Raw genomic sequence first — 20080 nt, 5'->3', positions numbered from 1 at the left:
CACGTAACACGCTTCATTTTTAAAAATATATTTCAAACTATTTAATCATAAAATCTCTCATAAGAAATCCAAAACAAAGAAAAATGCGGAAATAAAATCTCGACATCAAGTGTCACCAGTCATGAGCATCTACAACACAAGTCTGAATATGCTTAGACCAATACAATCTAGAGAATTTAATAAAATAGATATAGGAAGATAGAAGGGAGGAGCAAGGCTGCGATCGCCATGCAGCTACCTTGCTAACTCCAAAGATCCACGGTGGATGAATCAACACTCGCTCGAACGTCCAATAACACCCGGATCTGCACATAAGGTGCAGGGAGTAACGTGAGTACGTCAACTCAGTAAGTAACAACCATAAATAAAGGCTGAGTAGTAGTGACGAGAAGTAAAACACATAAGGATCATAGTATGAAATCTCAGTGAAATAATATGCTTACAAATCAATATTTGAGTCAAATCATCTCGTAAAAATTCAGTTTCGATGAAAATCATTTATAGATATTTTTCAACAGTTTCAATAGAGGCTCAATGTAAAATAGAGTAAAGGTAATGAAGTCATAAACAACACCTCAGGCAAAATATCACTCATAAACAGCCCATCGGGCAAGCCTCACAGTCACTCATGAACAGACCCTCGGGCATACCTCACAATCACTCGTAACAGCCCCTTGGGCATACCTCACCATCACTCATGCCTCCCAGTCACTCGTCACTCGGCACTCGCACTTAGTAGGTACCTGCGCTAACTAGGGGTGTGTACAGACTCCAGAGGGGCTCCTTCAGCCCAAGCGCTATAACAAGCCAAATCATGGCATCAATCACTCAGGCCCTCGGCCTATAATAAACATATTGCGGCATGCAGCCCGATCCCATATCATATCCTCACAAATCAGGACCTTGGCCTCACTCAGCCATAAACCTCACAAGCTACTCGGGCATTTCAGTAAAATCAGGGGAACTCAGCCCAAAACAATATTTATGTGCATCAAAATAGAGTAATATAACTGAATTATGCAGTAATCAGGTAAAATCGTAACTGAGTATAGATTTCAAATCAAAATAGTGAGAAGATAGTAAGAAAATGCCCCTGAGGGTCTAAATAGTACTGGCGCGAGGCCCAAACATGGCATTCAGCCCAAGTTATAAGAATTCTTTCTAAACATATAGATATTATATATCATTCAACAAAATATGCAACTCTACAATTGCTACGGGATGGACCAAGTCACAATCCCCAACGGTGCACGCCCACACGCCCATCACCTGGCATGTGCGTCACCTCAAAGTAGTAAAACAATGTGAAATCCGGGGTTTCATACCCTCAAGACAAGATTTACATTCGTTACTTACCTCAAACCGGACAAAACTCTAACCCGCGATGCTCTTGCCTCTCGACTCGGCCTCCAAATGCTTCGAATCTATCCAAAATCAATATAGTATCATCAATATACTAAAGGAATGAATTCCACATGAAAATTATCAAATTAGACCAAAAATCCCGAATTTGGCTCAAACTCGGCTCCCGGGCCCACGTCTCGGAATCCAACAAAAATCACAAGACTAGAAACTCCTTTCACTCACGAGTCTATACATACATAAATCATCAAAATCTGACATCAAATGGTCCCTCAAATTCCCAAATCAAACTCTTCTATTTCCAAGCCCTAACCCCTCAATTTCATCCCTAATTTCTACTAATTACATGCTTAAACAACTGAAAATCTACCATAATCACGAGTATTAAGCTCAAGAAACTTACCTAAATGAAAACCCCCTTGATTCCCTCTTCAAAGCTGTCCAAAAGCCCCACTCCCGGAAGAAAAATGGTGAAGGATGACAAAAATTCGCGAAGGGTTCCTTATATACCTTCTCCCCAGGCGTCTCGCACCTGCGACCCAAATTCACGCATCTGCGCTACCGCACCTGCGGTCCAAACGCCGTATCTGCAGATCTCACTTATCCGCCCAAAATCGCTTCTGCGGTCCAATACTCGCATCTGCGGCCTCGTAGGTGCGCTCCCCTCATCGCACCTGCGGTTCCTGACCTTCTCCACCTTGGCTGCATCTGCGGCCCTTCCTTCGCTTCTGCGGGCCCCACTCCGCAGGTGCGGTTATGACAGCTGAATGAAAATCTTCAGCAACTCCTCAATCCCATCCTTGATCCGTCAACCACCCGAAATCAACCCGAGGCCCTCAGGACCTCTACCAAATATACCAACAAGTCATATATCAACATACAAACTTAGTCGAACCTTCGGAGCACTCAAAACAACATCAAAACACCAAATCACCCTCGGATTCAAGCCTAAGAACCCCTAAACTTCAAAATTTCGCAAACGACGCCGAAACCTATTAAATCACCTCCGAATGACCTGAAATTTTGCACACACGTCACAAATGATACTGCGAACCTACTCCAACTTTCGGAATTCTATTCCGACCCCGATATCAAGATTTCCACGGCCAATCGGAAAATGCCAAATTTCCAATTTTGCCAACTCAACCTAATTCTACCACATACCTCCAATTTCGAACACGCTTCTAAGTCCAAAATCACCTAACGAGGCTAACCGAACCATCAGAATTCACATCCGAGATCTTCTACACATAAGTCAACATCCGGTTGACTTTTTCCAACTTAAACTTCTAAATAGGAGACTAAGTGTCTCATTCCACAGCGAAACCAATTCGAACCTGAACCAACCGACACGATACGACACAATACAGCTGAACAACACATAAAGAAACATAAATGGGGGAAACGAGGCTATAGCTCATGAAACGACCGGCCGAGTCGTTACATGTAACCTAAATGTTAGGAGTTTATTCAAAGTTCAAATAAGGAAAATTTAGTATTCAAAATTTTAGTTGATTTTGAAGTCCTAAATATTAGGAAATTAACTTAAATTACATTATTGTAGTCCTAAATATTAGGAAATTAACTTAAATTACAGTATTGTCCATTATAAAACTATTTTAAAGGGCAAAAAAGGCGAATAACATTTCGCTAAGGGTCTTCGTGCTTTTAATATAGTATAAATTATAATATATTAAGTAGATATTAATGATTATATAATCATAAAAAATACAATAGTAGTAGCAATATTAAGGATGATATATAATAAAAGTGATGGCGATAGTAGTAGTGATGGTGGTAATGGTAGTTGTCATAGTAGTAATAATAAAATAATAGTAATAATAATAACCACAATAGTAAATGGAAAATAGTACTGAAAAATAAGGTATTTGATGTATTAATAACTTAGAAGCTCAAGGAAATTAATTGGAAGAAATGAGGGACAAAATTGGATGTCAACACATGCCATATACTACTTTACTTATCTGAAAATTAAGTTTGTTCATGTAAATGAAAAAAAAACCCAACAAACACTGTTTTAAAACTCCAGATTCTCGAACAAAAGAGAGGAAAGATGGATAGTGTCGGAAATTACCTATTGTGGGCGGACCTTCGAGTCACGGATCTACTCCCTTAAGCAAGAACTAAATCTCAAACCGAATAAGCTCCAACGTCTCTGTTCTATTGTCACGACCCAAAAACCACAAGTCGTAATGGCACCTAACTCAACCCGCTAGGTAAGCCAACTAACATGAAAAACACAATACGACTAAGATAATAAGAAAATAAAGAATAGCTAACTGAACCTTTACAAGTTTACCAAGACCTGGTAGTACAAATTGAGCTTCTAAAATTTGAAAGTTCAAAATTGATACAGATAAATACACATTCTGTTTGAAGGTTATATAAATAGATTAACAATAATCTAAACTACTAAGGACAAGTGTTGGCTATACCAAATGCACGAACATCTTCCGAATCAGCACCCGACGTCACTAGCAGCTCCGCTTCAAAATCTGCACGGGACGTGCAGAAGTGTAGTATCAGTACAACCGACCCTATGTACTGATAAGTATTTTGTCTAACCTCGTCGAAGTAGTAACGAGGTTTTTAGTTAAAAGATGCTTATTGCTATTTACTAAGAATTCGCTTTGCATCCCGAAAACTTGGAAGCCAAAACAGAAATTGAGCTATGCTGAGACAAGAACAAGACTTCATCTCCCAAGTTGTCCAACTCGACAAATGTGGATTCTTGGGTTGTTGGTCTTGCAACCAACTTCCAAATCTTAACACTTGTTGGCTTAGCATGTGGACGAAGTATTTCAACTCTTAGCAGCTCGTTAGTCGTGGTCTTTGCGAGACAAAATTCTTTAAATTCCTTATAAGTTGACGGTGATGCAATCTCCTTATATTTCAAAGTAGTGCTGTCTATTGATAAAACCTTACCATAATAAGTGACAATGTAGTATCTCTCGTCATAGTATATCATATCGTAGCATGAATGGGAATCCAGGTTTTTCTACCAGGTTTCAGGACAACCACTTTATCCTCGGTCCAGGACGTGGACATATCCGCGACCTCATAATCATTGATTGAGGGATTCCTGGACAGAATAACTTTATCGGCATGAAATTTAAGGGGAGGAAGATTGATTGTCTCGCGTGTGAAAGGATTGAAAAGGATGAAACTATTGGGACCTTCAAAAGCCATCCAACCATGAGAAAGAACTACAAAATCTATGAGTCCAATATCTTAATGGAATTTCGAGGTCCAAAACTATTTTACCTTTGGTCATACTGTATAAGCTTGTGTTAATGGCCGACGTCGAAGTTCGAAGCATTACAAATAAAAATATCATAAACAATTCGGCGAGACAGTCAATAATTACTAAAAGAAACCACGGTAGAATATTTACGATCTTTCCTGATATGAGATATATGTCCAAAATGTCAAATGTCAAATCATATGGCACGGTAATACCCTTCGTGCTTTTATCTCATCCTCATCATGTATAAATAAATTTATATAACAATTAAATTAGCACGATAACATCCTTCGTGCGTCCAACTCATCTTTCCAAATGATTGTATAACAGAGCCAACCACATCACAGGAACACAGTAATAGGAATTACTAAGTAGGAAATACACAAGTAACAACAGAGGATAATGATACACATGTGGGTCATTAGCGAAAAGCTCGTGAGTAATATCAACAATTGGAAAACAAGGAATATTAACTTCAATTAACTAGCATATTGGAGACCTAAGTGCAGATATAATAATTAAAAAGGAAACACATAAACTTTACAAGTTGACAAGTAGGGGCATGAATGGCTAGCATGGTGGAAGGCTTAAACTGAAGTGCAACAGAATAGATACAACATGAGTATAATTGTGAAAGCAGGAAATAGTCATAGTATTCGCAAGTTAAACAAGTAAACGATATGGACAGTGCAACAACAATTGAGATAAAGGTCAAGTACAGGACAATAACAACAAGTCACACAACATATGTAAATACAACAATGATATCTCAAAGTAAGGGCACAAATGTATACACGGGAAATAAATATCACATTATAATGCATGTCCCTCATCCTCACCTGCACAGAAACAACCTTCGTGCCATGACCTCACAATAACATACAAGCATAACAATATAAATGAAATGGCACGACATCACCCTTCGTGCTTTTACTCTCAAATGAAATGGCACGACATCACCCTTCGTGCTTTTACTCTTAATAATATGACACAATATCACCCTTCGTGCTTTTACTCTCAATGATATAGAACGGCATCACCCTTCATGCCTTTTTTACTCTCAATAATATGGCACGACATCACCCTTCATGCTTTACACTCTCCCTCACATGATAATATATAAACAATGACACGACATCACCCTTCGTGCTTTACACTCTTCCTTAACAAGAATATATAACAGTCATAAACAAGGAATGAAGCATAACTGACATCAATGAGAGTGTTTTAACGGATATTCCAAACACTTCTCAATCACAACTTTCCAAGTCAACAATGGTTTAACAACCCTCAAGAACCGTATTATTCAAATATTTTCACGAATCTCATAAATGATCCACAACACAAGTATAGAGTCTAACATAGAAATGACCGGATTAGACACATCAATGTATTATTACATTTCTATCAAGTTTGATCAAGTTATAACAAACTAAGTCTTTATATCTATCATTTTTAGTGTCTAAGAGTCGTGTAAGGCACACAATAGAATGTGACAAAATTCTATAAACACAAATATAACATAATCTACCCACCCGAGCATGATTAACCCTGGAACATACATATACGCTCATCACCTCATATATGTATCACCCCCGCATATAGCAAACAATGACAGATAGGAGAAAAAATTCCCTCTACAAAGCTAGGCAAAACACTTACCTCAATTCGGCCAATCCAACACTCAATTTAGTCTTTTCCTCTAAAAATTCGCCTCTGCTAGACTCAATCTAGCCAATGACGACTTGAATACACCACACAATGCAAGAGAAAACAATTCCAATTAATAAAGTTATGATTTCCATTCCATTTCTAAAAAGTCAGCAAAGGTCAAACCCCGGGCCCGCCCGGTCAAAACCCAGGTCCAAGGGTAGGTCTTGACTACCCATAGCCTCACGAGTCCAAATATATGTTTTGTTTTCAAATCCGAGTCTTATTCGATTCATAAATCTCAAATTTCACTTTTCAAAACTTTGACAAAATCCCCAATTTTTTTGCATAGATTCCTCATGAATTTGATGTTAAATCTTGTATAGAATCATGAAATATAGTTGGAAATTGATTAAAGATACTTACCCAATATTTTGGTATGAAAATCCCCTCTCAAAATCGCCCCACCACGAAGCTAGGGTTCAAAAATATGAAAAATGAAGCAAAAACTTGAAAATTCTCAGCACTTAGCAGGTTGCAGATGTCGCATTTGTGACTAGGGGTTCGAAATTGCGAGCCCCGCAATTGCAAAAAATACATCGCAATTGCGAACCTGAAGGATGCCTGCTGAGGTCGCATTTGTGACAAAAACTTCGCAAATGCGAAGACCAGCCTTCGCAAATGTAACCGTTCATCGCAAATGCGAAAACTGCCCAGTCGCCCAGGCTTTGTAAATGCGAGGTTCCTTCGCAAATGCAATGGCCAAAACCTCGCAAATGCGAAGATACTAGAACCAAAAATTAAAAACTGTGCAAGAACATTTCGAAACCAATTTGAAACTCACTCGAGCCCTCAGGGCTCCAAACCAAATATGCACACAAGTCTAAAAATACAACACGAACTTGCTCGCGCGCTGAAATCATCAAAATAACTTCTAAAACCACAAATCGGGCGCCAAAACGCATGAAAATCAAACTAAACTTCAAGAACTTCTAGAATCACAATCGAGCATTCGAACCATATCAAATCAACTCCAAATGACGCCAAATTTTGCAAACAAGATCCATATGATAAGACGAACCACCTCGAAACGATGAATCACACCACAAGTTTATCAATGAACTTTGAAACTTCAACTTCCACAACCGATGCCGAAACCTACCAAATCACCTCCGATTGACCTCAAATTTCGCACACAAGTCACATTTGACATTACGGACCTATTCCAACTTTCGAAATTGAAATACAACCCCAATATCAAAAAGTCCACTCCCGGTCAAACTTCCCAAAAATCTAATTTTCACCATTTCGAGCCAAATTCAACTACGGACCTCTAAATCACAATCCGAACGCGCTCCTAAGTCCAAAATCATCCAATGAATCTAATGGAATTGACGAAGCTCCATTCCGAGGTCAAATGCTAAGTAGTCAAACTTGGTCAACTCTTCCAACTTAGTACTCAACTCTCGAAGTTCATTCTTCCAAATCGATTTCGGATTACTCAAAAACCCATATCGACGATTTACGCAAGTCATACTATATCATGGGAGATACTCGAGCCCTCAAATACCGAGCGAAGTGCAGATACTCAAAACGATCAGTCGGGTCATCACATCCTCCACCACTTAAATACACGTTCGTCCTCGAACGTGTCAGGAGTCGTTCCAAAGCCATCCAATCACGGTGTAACCTTACTAAACATAAACCCGGGGGTGATACAACGTCACCCTGCTCCACATAATCCTGCCAACAGAACACCATTAGAGACCCTTGTTTCCAACCTTGGTCTTTAAACCTTAGAATTCAATCTCTACCATTCAAAATTCATTACAAGACCCGAATCCCGCAGCCACACACTGTATAAGTCTGAACAAGCTATATCAAGTCAAAACCATGATACAAGATGCAATCACATGATATACCCCATCACCTCGGCACTCATATTAGGAACTGCTGAACACCATTTCTGCCCAAAAACAAATCCGATGTTGGTGGCAAACCTCATACTAATTAGAACTTCGTTCAAAACCTTCATACCCTACCGATGATGAAAGAAACACACATAACCGATTAATCACTCATCTGACCAATAAGCCAAGAAACTCACTTGCTCGACCAGGGCCATTATCCAAATCCTTAACAAAATGTAGTGTTATCCCTCTAAACCTTCCTCATCCCAACACAATAGTGCAATTCCCAGGTCTAGAAACCCCATCTCAGCCAATACAAGCAGCCACACCAACAAGTAGCAACAATAAACATATGGAGCCACACACAACCCGGTTCCGAACACTAACAAGTAATAATTCAGGCAAAACAGATAACAGTAAGAAAACTAAATAAGAAAACTACTAAGCAAGTTAAACAGGCAGGGAAGGTTTTAACATTTTACTATGAACTATCCTCAGCAAGCTGAAAGCAAAATATACGAAATAGAAATAAGGAGTCACTTTTCATCACTGTACCGTTGCGGCGTGCAACCCGATCCCATCATATCAATCCACATAGGGTACCCTTCGAGCCATAACACTCGGCTCACTGATCACATGTGCTTAAACATCAAGCACAATAGAGCACAAAAATATAACAATAGGGAAAATCATTAGGAACAAACAATACTGAGAAGGACAAGCACAACTATGGTGCAATATGCAAATCAACATCACAAAGGCCACCTCACTCATAGCGCCATGAAGTCTAAACTGAATCACAATATGCGTGTGAAGAATCATGTAACCCTCACAACCCGCCATAGTATAAGAGAGAAACATATAACATAAAACAAGGCGTGAATGACATCCATTCCACCTGATGATATACATATGGAAACAACCGCGCAAAACAAATTGGTCCGATCCGATACAAAATACACACTCTCATTAGGCTAAAAATAATCCCCAAACCAAATTCCGATCTTCCTCAAACATGCAATAAACCTTCCAAATTCTATAGCTACCTTTCCATAATACCTACAATTAATCATCCAATCTTCTCCATTCCTTCACAACTCGCAATCAAGGGATAGTCTGCCAACAAGAACATTCAGTCTCTTGAGCTGCATGAATACTAGAATTTTCACACCCAATATCTACACCACTACTCATTTAGCTGACGCATACTTCATACTCCATCATCTCACGGAGAAACACCCATAAGTCAAAACACAATGTACCTGTCAATAGACGAACTCCACTTCGATGGGAACCCATAGTGCCAACAAGACCTCAAACACCCAAAATTGTCTGAGAAATCAAGAACTTGTATCCTTTCCTCCAAAACTAAATCGTAACCTTGCGCATGCAACTTCTCATCCCCACATAGCGCATCGCCTCTAACATGCTAACTCGCAACACTACGAAAATCTTATAGCCAACTCTGAACCATAAGCAAATTGAACACCTCATTAACCGGGAATATTTCATTTAACCCAATCCAGAAAAACACCACCACACGCAATATAGCCTCTATACCTGTAGAAAACATCAACTTCGATTGTGGTCATAACAATGATAAATTCTTCGGAACTCATTAACACATAATCGAGGAATAAGAACCAATTGCCTCTAACTCAACTTAGTTACGCAGACTGAGTAACTCAATCCAATACGCCCGCCCTGAGGGAACCTCCTGGGAACCCGAAGCCATTTCTTGCATCACTTCAACATTGACATGTAGACCTTTCTTGACAAGGAAATACCGCAAATTTGATTACCATTCACTGCTCCGTAGACAAATTCAAAAGTCCTTAAATCCACTCATCTTATTCTGATCTTCAATACGCAACTAATACGCATTGAGCAACCCGTGCTTCACCAGCATATGCCCATTCAAAGAACTAACCATGAAAGCTCTGGGTCCGAAAACTGATACGGCCCATGATCCTACAATCTGATCGTCATTAGCACCCTTTACCACTTAGCTAGAAGCCATGAATACCCCGAAGATTCTACCAAATGCTTACCCATCATTGCAATAGTTAAACAACTTCCCCAAATGCTCTGAAATGATAACATATGCACTCCACCGAATGGAAACCTCATACAAGACGCACGATCCAAACTCATCATGCAGGAGATGGCCTACCGGTTATACTCAAATCGATGCCTTGCCTCACCTTAATCACAATAGCCTGGCCACCAACCAATCTTCCCAAATATATGCTTATGAACCAGACATATGAACCTGCCTCCTACCACAAACAAATGACTAGAAGATTTAACACTACATCTTCTTCTAAGGCCACATCGCGATGATAATCGAGCATCCACAACCCATCGTAATCCATCTACAACATCACCGATCGTCGGTACATAGCGAATACCGAGCGCACAACATCACATATGAGCGACTGGGAAGAGTCAAAGCCGTAGATTTCAAGCCGAAGGAAAGCTGCACGATAAGAAAAGAAGAAAGGGAAATTTTTCCTAAATGCCCTGTAGCCTCCCGAGGATAGGTATGGACGTCATCATACTGATCCGCAGGACTCTACTAGACACTTGTTCATGACTCGAAGAACCTACAAACCTAGTGCTCTGATACCACCTTGACAAGTAAGGGCATGAATGGCTAGCATGGTGGAAGGCTTAAACTAAAGTGCAATAGAATAGATACAACATGAGTATAATTGTGAAAGTAGAAAATAGTCATGGTATTCGCAAGTTAAACAAGTAAAAGACATGGACAGAGCAACAAGAATTGAGATAAAGGTCAAGTACAGGACAATAACAACAAGTCACACAACATATGTAAATACAACAATAATATCTCAAAGTAAGGGCACAAACATATACACGGGAAACAGATATCACATCATAATGCATGTCCCTCGTCCTCATCTGCACGGAAACACCCTTCGTGCCATGACCTCATAATAACATACAAGCATAACAATATAAATGAAATGACACGACATCACCCTTCGTGCTTTTACTCTCAAATGATATGGCACAACATCACCCTTTATGCTTTTACTCTCAATAATATGGCACGACATCACCCTTCGTGCTTTTACTCTCAATAATATGGCACAACATCACCCTTCGTGACTTACACTCTCCCTCACATGATAATGTATAAATAATGATACGGAATCACCCTTCGTGCTTTACACTCTTCCTTATGAAGCATATATATATAACAGTCATAAACAAGGCAGGAAGCATAACTGACATCAATGTGAGTGTTTTAACGGATATTCCAGACACTTCCCAATCATAGCTTTCCAAGTCAACAATGATTCAACAACCCTCAAGAACCGTATTATTCAAATATTTCCACGAATATCATAAATGATCCACAACAGAAGTATAAAGTCTAACATCTCAAGAATATTAGTTATAGTAACGTAGTAATGATTTCGCATAGAGATGACCAGACTAGACACATCAATGTATTCTTACAATTTCCATCAAGTTTGATCAAGTTATAACAAACTAAGTCTTGATATCTATCATTTAATATTATGTCCTTAGTGTCTAAGAGTCGAGTAAGGCACACAATAGAATGTCACAAAATTCTACAAACACAAATATTATATAATCCACCCACCCGAGTATGATTAACCCCGACACATACATATACGCTCGTCACCTCTTATATGTATCACCTCCGCATGTAGCAAACAAAGACAGATAGGAGGAAAAATTTCCTCAACAAAGCTAGGCTCACTTACCTCAATTCGGCCAATCCAACACTCAATTTAGTCTTTTCCTCTACAAATTCGCCTCCTCTCAACTCAATCTAGCCAATGATGACTTGAATACATCACACAATACAAGATAAAACAATTCCAATTAATAAAGTTATGATTTTCATTCAATTTCTAAAAAGTCAACAAAAGTCAAACCCCAGGCCCGCCCGATCAAATTCCGGGTCCAATGGTAGGTCTTGACTACCCATAGCCTCACGAGTCCAAATATGTGTTTTGTTTTCAAATCCGAGTCTTATTCAAATCTTAAATCTCAAATTTTCATTTTTCAAAACTTTGACAAAATCCCCAAATTTTTTCATAGATTCCTCATGAATTTGATGTTAAATCTTGTATAGAATCATGAAATATAGTTGGAAATTGATTAAAGATACTTACCCAATATTTTGGTATGAAAATCCCCTCTCAAAATCGCCCTACCTCGAAGCTAGGGTTCAAAAATATGAAAAATGAAGCAAAAACTCGAAAATTCTCAGCACTTAACAGGTTGCAGATGTCGCATTTGTGATAGGGGGTTCGCAATTGCGAAAAATACATCGCAATTGCAAACCTGAAGGATGCCTGCTAAGGTCGCATTTGTGACAAAAATTTCGCAAATGCGAAGGCCAACCTTCCAAATGCGGCTGGTTCATCGCAAATGTGAAAACTTCCCAGTCGCCCAGGCTTCGCAAATGTGAGGTTCCTTCACAAATGTGATAGTCTCGTTTGCGATCAAAACATCGCAAATGCGAAGATACCAAAACTAGAAATTAAAAACTGTGCAAGAACATTCCGAAACCAATCTGAAACTCACCCGAGCCCTCAGGGATCCAAACCAAAAATGCACACAAGTCTAAAAACACAACACGAACTCACTAGCACGCTCAAATCATCAAAATAACTTCTAAAACCACGAATCGGGCGCCAAAATGCATGAAAATCAAACTAAACTTCAAAAACTTCTAGAATCACAACCGAGCGTCCGAACCATATCAAATCAACTCCGAATGGCGCCAAATTTTGCAGGCAAGATCCATATGATAAGACAAACCTACTCGAAGCTTCAAATCATGCATAACAACCTCGAAACAATGAATCACACCTCAAGTCGAAATCAATGAACTTTGAAACTTCAACTTCCACAACCGATGCCGAAACCTACCAAAATCACCTCCGATTGACCTCAAATTTCCCACACAAGTCACATTTGAAATTACGTACCTATTCCAACTTCCGAAATTAAAATCTAACCCCGATATCAAAAAGTCCACTCCCGATCAAACTTCCCAAAAATCTAAATTTCGCCATTCGATCCAAATTCAACTACGGACCTCCAAATCACAATCTGGATGCGCTCCTAAGTCCAAAATCACCCAACGAAGCTAACAGAACTGACAAAACTCCATTTCGAGGTCAATTGCTAAAAAAGTCAAACTTGGTCAACTCTTCCAACTTAGTACCCAACTCTCGAAGTTCATTCTTCCAAATCGATTCCGAATAATTCGAAAACCCATGCCGACGATTTACGCAAGTCATAATACATTATGTAGAGATATTCGAGCCCTCAAATACCGAGCAAAGTGCAGATACTCAAAACGACCAGTCGGGTCGTCACATCTATGATGAGCTTCAAAGATGATTTCAGCTGTGAGTTTAGGGTGGTAATAATAGGGAAAAGTTAGGATTTCGAGTAATTGATTTTGGGCAGGAATTTGCGAGGACAACACTGATGATAGCAGACGCAGCAGTAGGAAGGACAAAGAAAAAGCTTCACCCATTTTGTCCTCATTTGAGATTTTAAAGAATTGATCAAATTTTTCAGGATTTGCTTAGGATATTACCTGAAGTGGTATGATCTCATTTGAAACAAAAAGGATTTGACACTCTTTGAAACATGGAACTTGAAAAGAAATATCAATACACGCCACAAAGATTGCATAGAAAGGCGAATCTTGCCCGAAATGAAGCAGACATAGTCTTGTCCTTGGGGAGATGAGTCTGCAATTTTCATTGGAGAGGAAAGAGTCAGGGAGGCATGTATGATGGAGAGAAAAGGAAAATGAAAATAAAATGAAAATAAAACGTAGTGTGCTTAGGTTGTTGGGCTCGCTGAAGTTACTTTTGGCCATTTTACAGGGAGATATTTAAAAATAGCCCGATTTACGAGAGGCAATTGAAAAATAGTCACACTTCCAAAAGTAATCGAAATTTAGCCACTTTTCATATAAAGATAAATCTGAACAAAAACACTGTTCAAAATTCGGAAAATATTCCAGCATAATATACTGGAGTAGCAATATATTATATTGGAATTATACTGGAGTTCCAATATAATATACTGGACTTCTAGCACAATATACTGGAGTTCCAGCGTAATATACCGGTCCAGTACAATATGCTGGAAGTTCATACACAGGTACTCCAATCTCGGTATATTATGCTGGAACTTTCTGCGTGTTGGAGTTCCAGCATAATATGGTGGAAGTTCATATACATCTGCACTTATCTCCAGTATATTATGCTAGAACTTTCCGTATTGCGATAAAATAGTGGCTATTTTTTAATGACTTTGCAAACGCTGGCTATTTTTCAATTACCAGTCAAAAAACTGGCTAGCCCATGCTATTTTTATCATTTTACATGTTGGTCACTACATCCGTAACGACTCGACCGGTCGTTTTGAGCTCTAGCACATCGTTCGGCGGTTTGAGGCCATGGGCAACTTCATTTCAGGTATTATAACTTGCATGCATGGTTGGAATTGAATCTCAGGAATTCCGGAGTTGATTTGGAAAGAAAATTCTCATTTCGGAAGCCAAGCTGGAAGAATTAACTAAAGTGTGATTTTTGAGTAAACGACTTTGGAATCGGGATTTGAAGGTTCCACCAGGTTTGTATGATGATTTTGGACTTGGGCTTATATCTGGATCGGGTTTTGGATGACTCGAGAGCATTTCGGCACCTATTGTGGAAATTGGCATTTTGGAAGATTTTCATAAATTTGGGTTGTGCATTTCAGTGTTATCGATGTCCATTTGGGATTCCAAGTCTAGGAATAGCTTTGTATGGTAATTCTGGTATTGGGAGCATGATTAGAAGTGGATTTGGCGATCCGTAGGTCATTTTGGCGTCATCTGGCGAAAGTTAGAAATTTGAAGATTTTTGAGAAGTTTGACCCGAAGTGGACTTTTTGATATCGGGCTCGGATTCCGATTCCGAAAGTAGGAGTAGGTCCGTAATGTCGAATATGACTTGTGTGCAAAATTTAAATTCATACCGGATTGATTTGATACGTTTCCGCGCAAAATATAGAAGTTGAAAGATTTGAAAACTCATAATTTGATTCGATGCGCGATTCGTAATTTCGGCATTGTTTGACGTGGTTTGAAGCCTCGACTAAGTTCGTATTGTATTTTGGGCATGCTGCTATAATTTGTTAAGGTCCAGAGGGCCTCAGGTGGATTTTGGAAGGTTAACAGAATGGATTTCGGACAAAGGAACTGCTGGAATTTTCTGCGCAAAAGCTATTTCGAACAACAACTGGTGCAATCGCAAAGCTGACTTTGGAAGCTTATATATCGAAATCTATAATGAATCTGAAAATTATCAAGACATAAAAGTTATATCCCTTTGATTCTAGTTTTTATAAAGTTAAACCATTTATCATTTGGACGTTTGTACAGAAAGTTATGCTCGATTGAATTAAGGGAAAAACTTGTAATACGAGGTACAACCTGCTCAGCGCAAGGTACAACTCGCTGAAGCACCCGTGCCTATATAAGGCAGTCCCGGGCAGCAGCCATTTTTGGGGGTTTTCTTGAGCTAGGGATTGGTTCTTTCATGGTGGATTGGACCCTGGGGACTACTTAAGAATACAAGGTAAGTTTTTTTGGAAATTTTAAGTTAATAACATCCTATTAACAATAGTATTAACATTATTCAACCTTTAAAATCCCTAGAAATCTTCCAAGTTGTTCAAGATCACCAAATTTTCCAAACAATGGATTTTTAAGGAAAAGCTTCAAGAAGGTAATACTAAGCCTTCAAGCTCATTTCTTATGAGTCGGTGAGAGTAATTCTAATATTTATTTCAAGTTGTTATGGTTGGATAATTGATTTCATATACCCTAGTTTATGGCATGAATAGTGTTCTTGAAAAAAATGAAGGAGAGATAAATAGTGTTTTTAGAAATGAAATTAAAGGATGCAACGAACCTATGAAATCATTTTCTAACTTAGTTGGAAGTGTTCGATTAAGTAATCACCAAATTGAATATTTTGGAAATGTTGGTTAAGGAAGACGATGAATAGTAATTTGGCGGTGTTGGAGAATTAATTAGTATAATTGATGACTTCAAATGGGTATTAAATGATAAGAGTGGAGTTGAATGTGCTAGTAAGTGAACCTATTAGATGATTTGAGCTAGAGGCTTGTAGCCAACTTGTGAGACATAAATGGATATTGATAAATATTTTTGAGTTATATTTTGATTATAATTGGGATTGTAATTGTAGATATCAATTTGTTGGTGGTGTATGAGCATTTTACTCAATGTTACAATGTAGGAGGAGGATTAAAAGCTTGTGAATGTTAATAAAGCGAAAGCGATTTTTGGAGCGTTGGGCATCAGTCGAGTTGTTTGAAAGGCTTGGGAGCCGGCTATGGAACTTCGAAGCGAGGTAAGTCTCTTTTCTAACCTTGTAAGAGGTAATTAACCCCATAGGTGAACTAAATTAATGTGTGCCTCTATTTGTGGGGGCTATATATGCACGAGGTGACGAGAGTCAGTACGTAGCTACTAGCTATGCCTATGTCCGGGTAGTTTTAGATTTACACCATGCCATGTTGATATTGTTGTTGATTTATGTTTATTGTATGCCTTGAGAAGAACGAAGTTTGAGTTTGCTTAGTAAATGTCTTGAAAAGAGTTGAAATTGAGGAACTTAAGATCTTAAAAGTTTTCATTTGAACTTCATATTTTTGAAAAGAATTGAAGGAATATTATAATAGCTTAAGAAATCTATGTGTAACCGCATTGCATGTATGTTTTGCGAGCGGGGTAATTTTCTTAAAAAGCTACAAGATGAATTTCCCTTATTTTGAAAAGAATCAAGAAAGAGATATGATTTTAATGTTAAATTTATATTTGACTGCATCACAAGTATGATCCGCGAGCGGGGTGATTCCTTAAATTTATATTTTACCGCGTCGCACGTACGATTTGCGAGTGGGGCATTTCTTTCTACTATTATGGGATCGGGACGTTCGCCTCGGCAAGATTTATGTACCACACTCTCATGGGAGCGGGCCGTTCGACCCTCGGCAGTGCACAATTTACTTTTATGTTGGATCGAACCGTACGCCTCGGCATTTCCTATATATATATATTATTCTCATGGAATCGTGCGCGACATTTGGCTAGAAACCAGTGTATCTGGGGGTTTTTCCCCTACTGGAATTATGACAACTCTCTTAATGTAATCCACTACATCTATGTATATGCTCCAATTACAGAGGGAACTTGATAGCTGAGAGCTTGAGTAAAATTATAAAGAGGGGAATTGTATCACATATTTTATATTTGTTTATTTTATATATCTACTCTGCTTCATATTTATTTACTCATTACTGTACCCGATATTATTGGATCACTAGTAAGTGTCGAAGTCAACCCCTTGTCACTACTTCTTCGAGGTTAGACTGGATACTTATTGGGTACGCGTTATTTTTATACTCATACTACACTTGCTGTGCATTTTTGTTGCACATGCACATGTATCTCTAGTGGCCTAGTGGCACAATAGCATGGTTGATACAGAGACTTAGGTGAGTTGCATCTCTCGAGTTGACCCGCAACCAGAGTCTCTTTCACATTATTGTATTTTCTTTCTGTTAAAATTTGTATTCCGGATAGTTATTGTATTAAATTTTAAATTCCTAGAAATTACTCATGCACTTGTGACACCGGGTTCTGGGATGACTATGGGATTATTCCGTATTTAAATTTGTTAAAGACATTATTATTTATTCAGTAAAGTTTATTGTTTATTGTTTAATGTATAAAGAAATAATTTCAAAAATATTAAAACGAAAAATTACTATTTATTTGGCGTTGGCTTGCCTGACAGTGGTGTCCGGCGCCATCACGACCTTTAAATGGATTTTGGATCGTGACAACATGGTATCAGATCACTAGGTTTACTTAGGTCTCACGAGTCATGAGCAAGTCTAGTAGAGTCTTGCGGATCGATACGAAGACGTCTGTACTTATCTTCGAGAGGCTATATGGTTGTTAGGAGTACTTCCCTTCTTGATTCCTCATCATGCGGTTTGATTCATTTGAGGCTTATGCCTTTGTTTCTTTCCTACTCAATCTTATGCGACGTGAAGCGCTTATTATAAATCGGGAATTGAGAAAATGTTAGGGTACTACAGATGTTGTGCGGGATGTTCCTCGGTGCGTATTTGATTGGGCTATTATCGTCGCCTTGCAGAAGGTCGTTCTATCATTTCAGCTCAGTATTAGTATTACCTAAGGTTTTGAGATTTGACATTAATTGTTATGCCGATTCGTGTGTTGCTATCGCACAATATTGGTGTAATGGTAGAGTGTTTGTCTATGCATTGAAGTAGTGAATGACTTGGAATGATGTTTACTCAATGCAAGATTCAGAGATTCAGAATTTTATTTCCGATGAAGGAGAGGCAATCGGGCTATAAATGTTCAAGTTTGGTTTGATGGAGTAACAAGACTTGGTATTTTTGAGCGTGGTGGAATTTTCATCTATGATGTGGTGTCATTGTCCTTGTTGAATACGTTAAGTTTGCCAGTGTTATGGTTTTCTTCAATTCGCCTTTGGTGCAGAATAGCACGTGGGTTCCGAGGTATGATGACTACATGCCTTGAGGAAAGTTTAGAGTGATTTGGGATTTATGGTGGACGGTGACTGGGTCTACGGACTTAATTTGAAATATTGGCTATTATACGGCGGGAGATTTTATACAACATAAAGGAGTTGCTTGATATGGAGAAGGATACAACATGACTTTGGATTTGAAGGTACTGTTGCACCTTTTAGTAGATGTCAAATAGGGAGTGAAAAAACTTGTTCAGCTGGTGAATGAGCACGGGCTCAGGATGGGTTACTGATTTTGTAGTAATTGTGCTCAGTGCAGTACCGTTGGAATGTTTCAAGGAATTTGGCAGGTCGATAGCGCGTGGTCACGTCAGAGAGGAAGGATGAACCTTGGTGGGTTTCAAAGTTATGCAATGATGGATTCGAGCAAAGTGGGAGAGGCGCACTGCCTACGATTGGATTGCATAGTTATTTATTTGGGAGGTTTCTGGTTATCAGTGTATTGATGGGTTGTTACGACTAAGTAAAGAGAACATCAGTGGTGATTTGAGTAAAGGGTTTGAAAAATGTGTACTATAATTGGCCTTATCAATTTATTTCCAGGCTTTGAGAATACTCAGGTTCTATGCTTCGTGTAGAGGTGATCTGCAATAAAAGGGATTCAGCCGGGTGCTTCTTTGAGAGAGTGGTCAGGTGCTAGCAGAGCCTTGGAGTCGATTATATTTGGGACCAAGTCAGAGTGGGGGACTCTCAGCCATAGTCTTAGTGGATTCAAAGTGTAAAGTGTGGTGCCTAAGGATTTTGAGTCCATAGTATGGTTGAGTATCGAGCTTGTTGCAGAGGGTTATAAAAAGGGGCTTGGAATGTTCTATGTTATCTTCGGTCCGCGGTGTAGCATTGGAGAAAATGGAAGAAAATAACTTCTGACTCATAGAGGAAGTATCAAAATGAGTGTACCAGTTAGCAACAGTTGAATTGGCATGATGGTGGTAGTGATCAGTTCCTTCAGCGTGTTACATGTGATTTGTGGCAGTACTTGTGAGGCTTAACAACCGCCATAATTGACTTTATCTGGAGGTATTCAAGTGTTATGGAATGTTATGTGTGAATGGATCACGGAAGGATCATGGTGGTTTAGACCACTGCCTGAGGATCAAATTTTCTGCGGTTACGAGAATTTAGTCACGTGCTGTTGTGGTTCTCTTGAAATGAGTTAAGTGAAAGGTTCCTATATTTTAGTATTTAATCTATTAGTGGTT

This window comes from Nicotiana sylvestris, chromosome 4 (genome assembly GCF_000393655.2).
Source record: "Nicotiana sylvestris chromosome 4, ASM39365v2, whole genome shotgun sequence".
Taxonomy (NCBI): Eukaryota; Viridiplantae; Streptophyta; class Magnoliopsida; order Solanales; family Solanaceae; genus Nicotiana; species Nicotiana sylvestris.
This window is presented reverse-complemented; position numbering follows the sequence as displayed.